Source organism: Puma concolor, chromosome D1 (assembly GCF_028749965.1).
Source record: "Puma concolor isolate L17-30 chromosome D1, mPumCon1.1.hap2, whole genome shotgun sequence".
NCBI classification, from domain to species: domain Eukaryota; kingdom Metazoa; phylum Chordata; class Mammalia; order Carnivora; family Felidae; genus Puma; species Puma concolor.
The window spans coordinates 48627637-48639700 of NC_141676.1; the positions used below are offsets into that span (position 1 = coordinate 48627637).

The 12064-nt window shown below is 43.1% G+C and overlaps 1 long non-coding RNA gene across 1 annotated transcript in view; it reads right to left on the bottom strand.

Annotated features, from left to right (window-relative positions):
- Nucleotides 1-524: 524 nt before the first annotated feature.
- The window catches only part of LOC147576659 (uncharacterized), a 205288-nt gene continuing 193748 nt past the window's right edge, over nt 525-12064 (bottom strand). Inside the window, exon 5 of the long non-coding RNA XR_015241020.1 lies at nt 525-711. This is a non-coding gene — a long non-coding RNA (uncharacterized LOC147576659). The remainder of the gene's footprint in view (nt 712-12064) is intronic.

Sequence of the window (12064 nt, forward strand, 5' to 3'; positions counted from 1 at the left end):
TTTTGTCTAACAGGGTCTTATCCATCACAGTCCTTCAGATATTTGAAGACGATGATCTTTCCACCAGTCTTCAGACTGTCTTTATTCCCCCTGATCTTTCCTCACATAACATAGTTTACATGGCATATACTGTGTGTCTGGAATCATTCCTAGGGCTTTATGCATATAAACTAATTAAATCCTCACAAAAGTCCTATGAGGTAGGAATGATTATTACCCCATTTTATAGATGGGGAAACTGAGGCACAGGCAAGTACCCTGGCCAAGGTCACATAGTTATCAAGAGGCTAAATCGGGATTTCAGCCTACAGAGTATGGCTCCAGAATCTGAATTCTTAGTCACTATACTTTACTGCTTTCCACTCAGTCAATAAGGCTTTACTGAGCAACTATTATGCTCAGTGAAAAGATGCAGAAGAGAGATGTGGTCCTACAGTTTTTCAGGAAACACATTGGCAAAAAGTAAACAAAAGAATAAAGTAATTACAAATGAGAATACGTGTTATGAAAGAAAAAGGTGTGGCACCTGGGTGGCTCAGTTGGTTGAGCATCTGATTCCTGATTTTGGCTCAGGTTGTGATCTCCTGGTTGATGAGTTCAAGGCCCAAGTTGGGCTCTGCGCTGACAGTATGGAGCCTGCTTGGGATTCTCTCTCTTCCCCTCTCTCTCTGCTCCTCCCTCGCTTGCATTCTCTCTCTCAAAATAAAGAAACTTAAAAACAAAACAAAACAAAAAAGGAAAAAAGGTTAAAGATAGAAAATACTGGGGAAGGAGTTTGAGTCCAGTCAGGAGATAGAAACTACACAGCAACTTTAATGGGGGCAGTTTAATATAAAGAATTATTAACTGTGGTAAAAGAGTAACTATAAGCTGTAAGAAAACTATCTGGTACCTTAGAGCTGAAGGAGTGTACTTAAAAAAGGGCAAACTTGGAAGGGATTCAGCTTCATTAGAGAAGGTGAGGGTATTAGCTCAGGCCGCCATAACAGAATACCATAGACTTGATGGCTTGAACAAAAGGCATTTATTTCTCACAATTCTGGAGGCTGGAAGTCCAAGATCCAAGTGCCAGTTGATTAGGTTCTCTAGTGAGGGCTTCCTTCCTGGTTTGCAGATAATGACTTTTGGCTGCATCCTCACAGAGAGGGAAAAGAGGGAGAAAGGGAGAGAGACAGTGTTCTCTAGAGTTTCTTCTTCTAAGGCAATAATTCCATCATGAGAGCCCCACCCTCATGATCTCATCTAAATGTAATTATCTTCCAAATGCCCCACCTCCAGATATCATCCCATGGGGGTTAGGGTTTAATTTATAAATCTTGGGGGACACAATTCAGTCCATAGCAATGTGGGTCAGCCATCTGATAGCAGAGAAGTTGGGTGATTTGGCCAAGCTGGAGCTGGTCTGGAGTCACTGGATAAGCAGTAGGCCACCTTCTGGATTGCAGGAGGGGATGCAGGCTATCAACCTAGGTGGTGTGGGTGGTGTGGGTAGTGTGGGTGATCTGTGGCCCTGGCACGTGCAGGAGGCCTTTAGGACATGTGGAGCATATGGGGGCTTGAGTGCTTGTGGAGAGGGCTGTGGAAAGGTTGTCTGTCTGCTGAGACTGCAGAGTTACAGACGGATGGTGCTCTGGGCCCATGGCTGGGGTAAGCTTCAGTAGGCATCCTCATATCCACCCCTCTGCCCCGGAAAAGGGAAGGCCAGCCTCTTCCTCCAGAAATGTCCCTCCATTGCCTTCAACTGAGAAAGTTTGCATCTTATTCACTTTAAAGGAGAAATGCTTGAAGAATCCTATTGTTAAGGGGCGACTGGGTGGCTCAGTCGGTTAAGCATCTGACTTCACTGCAAGCCATGATCTCAGGGTTCATGAGTTCGAGCCCCACATCGAGCTCTGCACTGACAGTGCAGAGTCTGCTTGAGATTCTCTCTTCCTTCCTATCTCTCTGCTCCTCCCCTGCACTCTCTCTCTCAAAATAAATACATAAAATTAAAAAAAAAATCCTGTTGTTTAGCACAGAACATATTTTGAAAGGTGCAATCAGAGCTGAGAGGCCATAATTTGATAACAATTTAGTGCCAAATTTTTAAAAACTGTTAATAATATAGATCCAAAGTAAAAATTTCCAAGGTCTTCAACTTTACTCCAGAAAGATACAAAATGAAAAGAGAGAATCTCACTCCTTCCCTTTATGTATGTATGTATGTATGTATGTATGTATGTATGTATGTATTTGTGAGAGAGAGCGAGAGAGAGCAAGCTCAAGCAGGGGAGGGGCAAAGAGAAAGGGAGAAAGAGAATCCTAAGTAGGCTCCACTCTGTCAGCACAGAGCCTGACGTGGCACTCGATCCCATGAACCATTAGATCATGACCTGAGCTGAAATCAAGAGTCGGACGCTCAACGTACTGAGCTACCCATGTTCCCCTCACTCTTTCCCTTTATGTCCCATTTTATCTCCTTAAAAGTAAAAAGCATAGTTTACTAGGTTTCTTCTAGAAAAAAAAACAATGCATTTACTCACATATGTGTCAATGTTATAATTTATACAAAAGGGATCATTTTCCTCTACACTATGCTTTTTTCTTTTAATATGTCTTAAAAATCTCCCCCCATTAGCAAACCTGGCTTTGTTCTTATCTCCGTAGATATTGACTATCATGACATCATCATTTGTTTACTCATCTTTCTTTTCCCCAGTGATTTGAAATCTCACCTTTACACCTTTATAGTATACTAAATTCCCTTGTGCATTATGGTCTCATTTTGATTTTTCTTTGGTTACATTAATTTCTTAGTACATTAACATATCCAGATCTCCTTTTTCTTTTTAATCAAGCAAAGTATTGTGTCATATGGATGACATATAATTTATTTACTTTTAATAGACGTTTTGGGCTTTACTTTTTTAAAAAAAATGTTTGTTTATTTTGAGAGAGGGAGAGGGAGAGAGAGAATCCCAAGCAGGCTCCTCACTGTCAGTGCAGAGCCCAACACAGGGCTTGATCTTACCGTGAGACCATGACGTGAGCCAAAATCAAGAGTTGGATGCTCAACTGATTGAGGCACCCAGGTGCCCCTGGGTTTTACTTTTCTAAAAAGTCCACCAAAAAGATTCCTGTACCTATATATGTTTGCATTTTTGTACATACAATCATATGTAAATTCTTTGCTATGTGAAGGGACATGCACCTGTAAAATTTTGGAATTTATCACATTAACCTGCAGTAAGACCTCATCGGTTTATAACCTCCTCCCATCACAGGTGGACGAGGGTACTGATTCCCACAGTCCTGGCAGCAGCAGAGAAGCCTTGCACCAGCCTGACGAGTGAAGAAAAAATGTTTTCTTACTCTTTAGATTTGCGTTTTTAAATTTATACATGAAGTAGAGCACCCTTCCACATGTTTATCGTCTTTTGAAATTTTTTTTCTACAAACTATTTCTATCCTTTGCATAATTTTCTATTGAGCTGTTCTTTTTTTTTTTTTTAATTTTTTAATGTTTATTTCTTTTTAAGAGAGGGAGAGAGCACAAGTGAGGGAGGGGCAGAGAGAGAGGGAGACACAGAATCAGAAACAGGCTCCAGGCTCCGACTGTCAGCACAGAGCCTGATGTGGGGCTCGAACTCACAAACTGCAGGATCATGACCTGAGCCGAAGTTGGACGCTCAACCGATTGAGCCGCCCGGGCGCCCCATTTTTGTTTTTGTTTTTTTAAATATTCATTTATATCAATTCCATTTAAGCTAAGGAAAAGAGGTCTTTGACAAATATGTTATAAATATACTTTCCCTATTTTGGAACTTAGTCTTTTGATTTAAGTTTTTGGTGGTTTTTTTTTTTTTCCATTCTTTTTTCATACCAAAGTTAGATTGCTACTTAGATGAATTCATCAACTATTCCCTTTATAGCTCCTAGATTTTATAGCCTTCTTAGAAAACCCTTTTCTTAGATTAGCACTGCTAAGGTAATCCACATTTTTAGATGTTTATTTTGATATTAAATATTTGATCAATCTGAAATTGATTTGGGCAGGAGTGGGATAGGTACCCTGCTTTGTTCTTATCTCAGTAAATATTGACTATCATGACATCATCATTTGTTTACTCATCTTTCTTTTCCCCAGTGATTTGAAATCTCACCTTTACACCTTTATAGTACACTAAATTCCCCTGTGCATTACAGTCTCATTTTGATTTTTCTTTGGTTACATTAATTTCTTCTCTTGTATCAAACTGTTTTATTGATTGATGTTTTGCTATTGGGGAGACCTATAAGTGGACATGCTTTGGACAGAGTGGACAGATAGGATTTTGTTAAGAGGTGATATTTAGGCTGAATTTTTTTTAATGTTTATTTATTTTTGAAGGAGAGAGAGAGAGAGACAGAGCATGAGTGGGGGAGGGGCAGAGAGAGAGGGATACACAGAATCTGAAGGAGGCTCCAGGTTCTGAGCTGTCAGTACAGAGCCTGACGTGGGGCTCGAACTCACGAACAAGGAGATGATGACCTGAGCCGAAGTTGGACACTTAACTGACTGAGCCACCCAGGTGCCCCTTCAGGCTGACATTTGAAGAATAAATAATCAGCTCATGGAGATGGAGGCAGGAACGTTCCAGGTAAAGGCTATGTATCCAATGGTTGATGGGCAGAAATCAGCTTGGTGGTTTTGAAAGGCACTAAAAAAAGACTAGTGTGGTGAGCACAGTAAACACAGGAGAGAAAGAGGGGAGACGGGGTTGGAAGATAGGCCAGATTTTGTGGGGAAAGCTTGGTTTTGTCCTGAACCCAAAGGGAAGACATAAATGGATTTGGAGGAGGAAGGTGCCATGCTCCAACTTCCCAGAGTATAACATCATCACTCTGGCTGTTATGCGGAGATGGGAAGAGGGGGGGAGAACAAAAACTGCAGTGAGGAGGTCAGTTAGAGGGTCGCTGCAGTGTTCTTGGCCAGAGATGGTGGTGCTCAGGCTACAGAGAGACAGTGCAGATGGGGACAAATGGGCAACTCTGAGACACATTCAGGAAGTAGAATCAACAAGTTTGTTGATAGCTTGGGTGTAGACAAGTCACAGGGAGGAATCATAGCTGATTCCCAGGGGCCTTCTTTTCATTTTGTACCTTTCTGGACCAAAGGGGAACTCTGAAAAGGGCCCTGGAGGAAGGGGAAGAGGGCCTTTGTCCCCGTGTCTGGACTCCAGGGCTGTGACAGAAAAGCGCCAGCAGAGGGGAGCAGAGGGCTGTGGTTCTGCTTCTTGGGGAGTGTGGGGGTGGTGAGGGGAGGGTCTGGGTAGCAGGCCAGGCAGCTAAAACTGATCCTTCAAATTTACCCACCTTATGCATGTTGTCATTTTAAAATGGAAAAATAGCAATGACTGGGAAGAAGGTGAGGGACCTGTAAAATATATCCAGGCTTGTTTACATTATAGAGTCCCAGCGAGTGGTGCCATTTGCTGAGATGGGGAATATGTAGAGGGGAAATGGGTTTGGGAGCAAAGGCAATTGGGCTGGGGTTATATCAAGAGTGCAGGGCTAAGATGTTCGGTGGCAGATGTCTGAGGAATCTAAAGCAGACAGCAAGGAGGCTATTCAATAGGTGGATCTGGAGCCAGAAGGAGAGGTCGAGGTGGAGACACCAACCTGTGTATGAATGTTGTTGAGAATTGTAGAAGAGGGTGACGTGATGGAGGGAGAAGAGAGTGTGGAAAGAGACAAGAGAGGTAGGATCAACTTGAGGAACACTAGCATTTAGAGGTGGGAGGATGAGAGGGGGCCAGAGAGAGACTGCAGAGCAGCTGGGGTATGGCTGGATGAGTGGGGGGGACTCCAAAACCCACTTCCCAACTCTTAGATGACTTCCACTGCATTGAGAATGATGTCCAGACTTTTTCCTGGCCTGTGTCCTGTACCCGCACTACAGCTCTGGCTACTTCCAACCTCAGTCACCTTCTTTGGGCTTCTCAATGGTCTTCTTGCCTCTCTGCTGGGGACACTCCGGCCCAGACCATGTATCCTGTCCTTGGTGTGCTGCTTCTTCCTCATCCAAGTAGCTTCCCCTTGTTATATGCTCTTCCAGCACCTTTTTATTTCCTTTAAGGGATAGTTTCATTTTTTATTTCTTTTTGTATCTTTAGTGACAGCACAGTGTCTAGCAAATAGTTGGTGTGTAATAAACATTTGACTCACGAGTCAATGAATAAGTCACTGTGGCCCTTGAGGCCCTTGAGGCCTTTGAGGTGAGAGTTTTAAATCCCTTCCACCTCTTTTTTTATTCTTATATTTTATAATTGAGCATCTGGCTAGTGATGGGTGGGTTAAAATATTACTAGCTGTGTTCCAGTGATTGGAGTCTGAAGTCTGAAGTGAAGTCTGAAAGACTTGGGGAAAAGACCCCTGGTTCCTGTTGCAGAACCCCAGGGCTGTGTAAGCAAGGTTCCACCAGAGGGCAGCAGAGGCCTGTGGTTCTGCTTAATTGTGGGGTGGGTGTGGTGGGGTGGTGGTGAGGGGAGGGGCTGTGCAGCAGGCCACACAGCCAGAACCCGAATTGGACTAGGGTTTGGGGAGAAGGGACCGTCTAGGCCTTTGTAGGAATCTAAAATGCACTGATGGAGAGTGTGAGGCAACCTTTCTATTTGTGTTTATTATTTATTTATTTGTTATTATTATTTTATTTTATTTTTTTATTTTAGAGAGAGAGAGTCTGAGCAGGGGAGAGGGGCAGAGGGAGAGAGAGAATCTCAAGCAGGCTCCATGCTGAGGCTCAGACCAGGACTAGGTCCCATGACCCTAGGATCATGACGGGCCAAAATCAAGAGTCGATGGTTCAACCAACAGAGCCACCCAGTCTCTCCACCTCCCGCCCCATTTGTGTTTAGATGGTGCTGATTCTTACTATATAAAGTGTAATGAAGCTGTTATACTGTGGGCCCCTTGCTGTTGGGAAGGCCAAAGGTTGTCCTGGAACAGTGATGGGGGAGGAGGAAGGGCCCTGAGTGAAATGGTGAGTACAGATGGGATTTTTGGCCTTGGCTACAAGGGGACAGGTCTCCAGGAGACTGTTCTGCAAAGCAGGGAATAACGTTGTGCTGGTCAGTTACAGCGAGGCAGGAACTGGGAAGGCTCAAAGGCAGATAGCACTTTGGGGAAAGAAAGAGGTAGTTATTGGCTCAGCAATGTACATTGTCAGAAATAACTGTATGTTTCTTATGCTCTTTGAATTGATTTACTTTCTGTTCTCCTTTTTTGTTAGTGAAGATATTTTTAAAGTTTTTAATCTATCATTGGTGCTTAGGCAAAAAGGGATTTTGCACAAACTTTGACCATGGGGTCAAAAGGTAAGCACAGTGCCCCCTAGGGGCCAGCAAGGTGGTAGCAGTAGAGGTCAGAGTGAAAGTCCCCAAATGGAAGGGATACTTATTCTGGGCACATGGATTTCTGACACAAACACACAATCACACGCACACTTGTAGACACACATTTCACACACATGCTCACACAGACACATTACATACACAGAACACACCCTCATACACACAAATACGCATCTCACACACACTGACACCTCACTCATACACTGACACACACAACACAACACACCCATACCCATACTGATAAATGGTAGCCATCCCATTGTGTGTAGCAACAATGTAGTTTAAGTCTAGGATCAAATCAACTCTTGATTTCACATATAGGTTCTAATTAGCCTAATCATCAACATAATCCCTACCGCCTTGGGATGCTCTTGATTTTTGGGGTTGTTTTAAGAGTAGACATATAGCCACATCGATCCATTAGATGTGAATGAATTAGCATGTAGTCCTGGAAGCTGCCAGCAGCCCCTCCAGAAAAGGCCGGTTTAAAAAAAATTGACAGGGGGTGGGTGGAGGTGAGAAACTCACAGGCAGAGTTGTAGCCCCCCAAACATTGGGATTCTCTGAACAACCTATGCCAGAAGCCCACACTACCTCTGAACTTAATATTTCTTGAATCAGTAAGTTGCATTGGTTGTTTAAGACCTGTAGGTTGGGTTTCTGATATCAGAACACCTCAGAATGGATCAACTCCTCACAAAACTCTTCTGTAGGAAGACTGGGAGGGGTCAAGCCTCTGCTTTAATAAGGAAGACTGTTCCTTGCTAGCCCTCCATTGGCCTCTTGGTCCTCAAAGTGACCACAATGGAGCTGGCATAGTTCTTGGAGCTTTCCACATATAATAGAGAAGAAGAAAATAATATATTTTTAAAAAGTTTATTTTGAGAGAGAGAGGAGAGAGATGTGGGAAGGGCAGTGAGAGAGAGAGAGAGAGAGAGAGAGAGGGAGGGAGGGAGGGAGAGAGAGAGAATTCTAAGCAGGCTCCACATTGTCAGCATGGAGCCCAACTTGGGTCTTGAACCCACGAACCATGAGATCGTGACCTGAGCTGAAACCAAGAGTTGGATGCTTAACCAACTGAGCTACCAACCAGGTGCCCCAAGAAGGAAATAATATTTAAAACCAGTTGTAGCCACTTTGCATTCTAAGAAAAATGACACAATTCTAATCTATGGAGGAAGAAGTCTCTAAATGGATCTTGTCCCTTGCAGAGGCTAAGATGAGATTCAAGTCAATGGATTTGAATTTCAAAGTGTATATATATATATATAGCATATATATACACTTTGAAGTTCAAAGTATATATTGAATATATATATATATTCAAAGTATATATTGAATATATATATATATATATATATATATATATATATATATATATATATATATAAAACCTCCCCAAGAGGGGAGCATTCCTTACCCATTTTATAGATGATGAAGGATGCTCAGAGAGAGTGTCACATGCTCAGTGCCAAACATTTACAAAGGGGTGGACTGGGCTTCCAACCTAGAGCTCTCTGGCTCTAAAGTTCATGGTCTCCCTTCTGGGGTAGCACATCACCTACCACACTCATGACTGCGTCCTGTGTGTGGGCCTAGGTGAGCCTTTTGGGGAAGAGGGTGAGGAAGAGGTATGAAGTTATCCTTGTACATTTCTTAACATTTCTTGGGGAGAGGGTTGGTGGGAATGGAGAAGACAGAAAACACCCTTACCAGAATTCTAATCATGGTAGGAAGGAGAAGCAAAGTGGATGTTGCAAAGTCAACTTGTGCTGAGGAGGCAGTGGATAATGGGTGGGCATGAAGCCTCAGAGCCCACTAGTCCTGAGTTCAGGCCCCAGGGCGATACTGTATTAGCTCTGTGACCTCAAGCAAGTTACTTACTCTGGTGAAGCCTGAGTTTCATCTCTAATAATGAGACCTACTTCCTAGGGTTTTCATGTGGGTTAAATAAGAGATCACAAGTAAAGCACTTCTCACAGTTACAGGCACCCCTGCCCCCTAAATGGTAGCTGTTATCACACTACATTAAAGTACACAGTGCTCTGCAGACTCAAGGGAGACATTCTATAGGCCCCTTCTGGTCCAAATTGCAATGCTCAAACACTGTATGGGAGGCAGTTCACATACAATGCTTTTCTTTTTGTAAATTTTTTAAAAATTTATTTTCAAGTTAGTTAATATACCATGTAGTCTTGGCTTCAGGTCTTTTTTGTAAAATTTTTAATTGTGGAAACATACATATAACGTCAATATCTATCATCTTCACTACAGTAAAGTACATTTGCATTGTTGTGCAACCAATCTTTAGAATTCTTTTCATCTTGCAAAACTAAAACTCTACACCCATTACAATCGCCACTCTTTCCTACTCCAGCTCCTGGCAACCACCATTCTACTTTCTGTCTCTATGAATTTGACTACTCTAAGTAAGTGGAACCAAGCAGTATTTGTCTTTTGTTGACTGGTTTATTTCACTTAGCATGATGTCCTCAAGGTTCATCCATGTTGTGGCATGTGTCTGAATTTCCTTCCTTTTTGAGGCTGAATAATATTTCATTGTACATATATGCTACATTTTGTTTACCCATTCATCTATCAATAGACATTTGGATTGCTTCCATTTTTTGGCTATTGTGAGTAATGTTGCTATGAACATGGGTGTACAAATATCTCTTTGAAACCTTGCTCTCAGTTCTTTTGGGTATATACCCAGAAGTGCAATTGTTGGATCTTATGGGAATTATATTTTTAATTTTTGGAGAAACCATCATATTGTTTTCCACAGTAGCTGCACCATTGTACAAATGTTCTAATTTCTCCACATCCTCATCAACACTTCCTTCCTCCCTCCCTTCCTTCCTCCCTTCCTTCCTTCCTTCTTTCCAGACCCCCCTTTTTTATTGCTGTTCAAAAAAAAGTCATCTTTCAGACATCAAATTCATCTCATCCTCATGTTTGTCTTCCATCGAGGGTGTGCCCCCATGGAGATCCAAAGCTTGTGGGCTACGCAGGAAATCTACAATAGGTTTCTGGTGTCAAGATGGTGTCCATTAGGGGCTCAGCCAAGCAATATGTGTTTATAGCCACTTCTCCAGGACGCCTTGCCCTTCACTCAGAGAGGTTTACAAGCCAGACTGACCAGGCAAGTCTTACTGAGGGTGGGATCCATGGTTGTTGTGTGCTTTTCAGCCTGTTGTTCTTTAAGCTATAAATATTTACCTAGTGAGTGTGGAGATGTCAGTCTCCAAAGAGTGTCTGGGTTGATGTGTATGTAGGGGGTGGTGCTGGGCTAGTGAGAGACCATAGAGGCTGCCATGTGATGTTGATGCATTAAAGACTGAAGATAAGCAGTTAAAGCCCTGCCCAAGTCAGTGTCTCTGGGCTGGAAGCAGATGATTCTGCACAACCTGCACATCTCAGCCCTGAAACCACAGGCAAACATTGGTGAAACAAAGCTGGCTTCCCAGTACTGCTGAGTTTATAAATGTTCTCAAATTCCCATATTTATCTCTTAAAAATGAATCCAGTGACACCTCCATATGGCTGACAGCTTTGCCTGTGGGTATGTGGATGCTTTCAGTAAGGGAAACAGTAAAAGTCTGGAGAGGGCCATATTAATTGTTGTTGTTGTTGTTGTTGGCATTTTATGTATTTGAACCTGGAGTAATTGGCTATTAAAATGAAATAGCTTCCCTCTCGGCTTCAGTGAAGGCTTCAAGATCCCGGCCCTTTCCGAAGTAAGATCACTTCCGAGCACTTGCAAAGGGGTGGCTCCTCACTTGTCTAAGGACAGAAAAGAGTTGAAATTGAGGTGGCCAGGAGGAGGAGGAGGCGCTGGAAGGTAAGTCTGAGGAAGCTCTCCATGTGCTCTGAGTCCTTGTATCCCAGCTCTAGAAGAGGCTCTGGGAGGCCTGAGCATTTTATACCCTCAGGAAGCCACCCACCAACTGACACAGCCACTACCCCAGAATCTCACCACACCAGCCACAATCTCACTGGCACAAGGATGTCCCACTTTTTCTCTGGGCATCCATGAGCCAGTGTCTGAATGCCGGGGCCACGGCCATGGGTGTCTCAGAAAAGGCAAACATGTCCATGGTAAATGTGTCAGCAGAAATGACAGAAGCAATGGGAGCTTGGTCCATGCCTGACTTCTGTCCTTCAAATCTTGCTTTTGTGTATCTTGCTGGGAAATGTAGTTTTATCTTTTCAGCTTCTGAAATACAGGAAGGAGTCTGGAATGGGGGGTTCACATTATCTAACACATTCTTACTCACAATCCAAGGCCCACATCAAATGCTATTCCTCTCAGAGGCTCCTCTCCCACTGGCTCCCTTCCCCCAGTAGAAAGATTCCTCCTCTGTGTTCCCACAGCTTACATAACAGGTCAGTCTCCTTTGTTAAGCTGAAAAGCTTCTTGAGGGCAGGGATTTTGTATGTCTCATTTCTATGTCTTTCACACCTACACAAGGCTTGATAGGTAATAGCTGTGGTGGTTTTAAAATGTACCCATAACTTGTTTGATACCTTTCTCTTCAAAAAGTGGAGCCCAATTCCCTTCCTTTTGACTCTGGACTCAACTGAGTTGCTCCTAATGAATAGAATGTGGCAGAAGCAATGTGTGACTTCTAACACCAGGTCATAAAAGATGCAGCTTGATTGTGTTACGATCCCTGGCCCCTAGGAAAGCT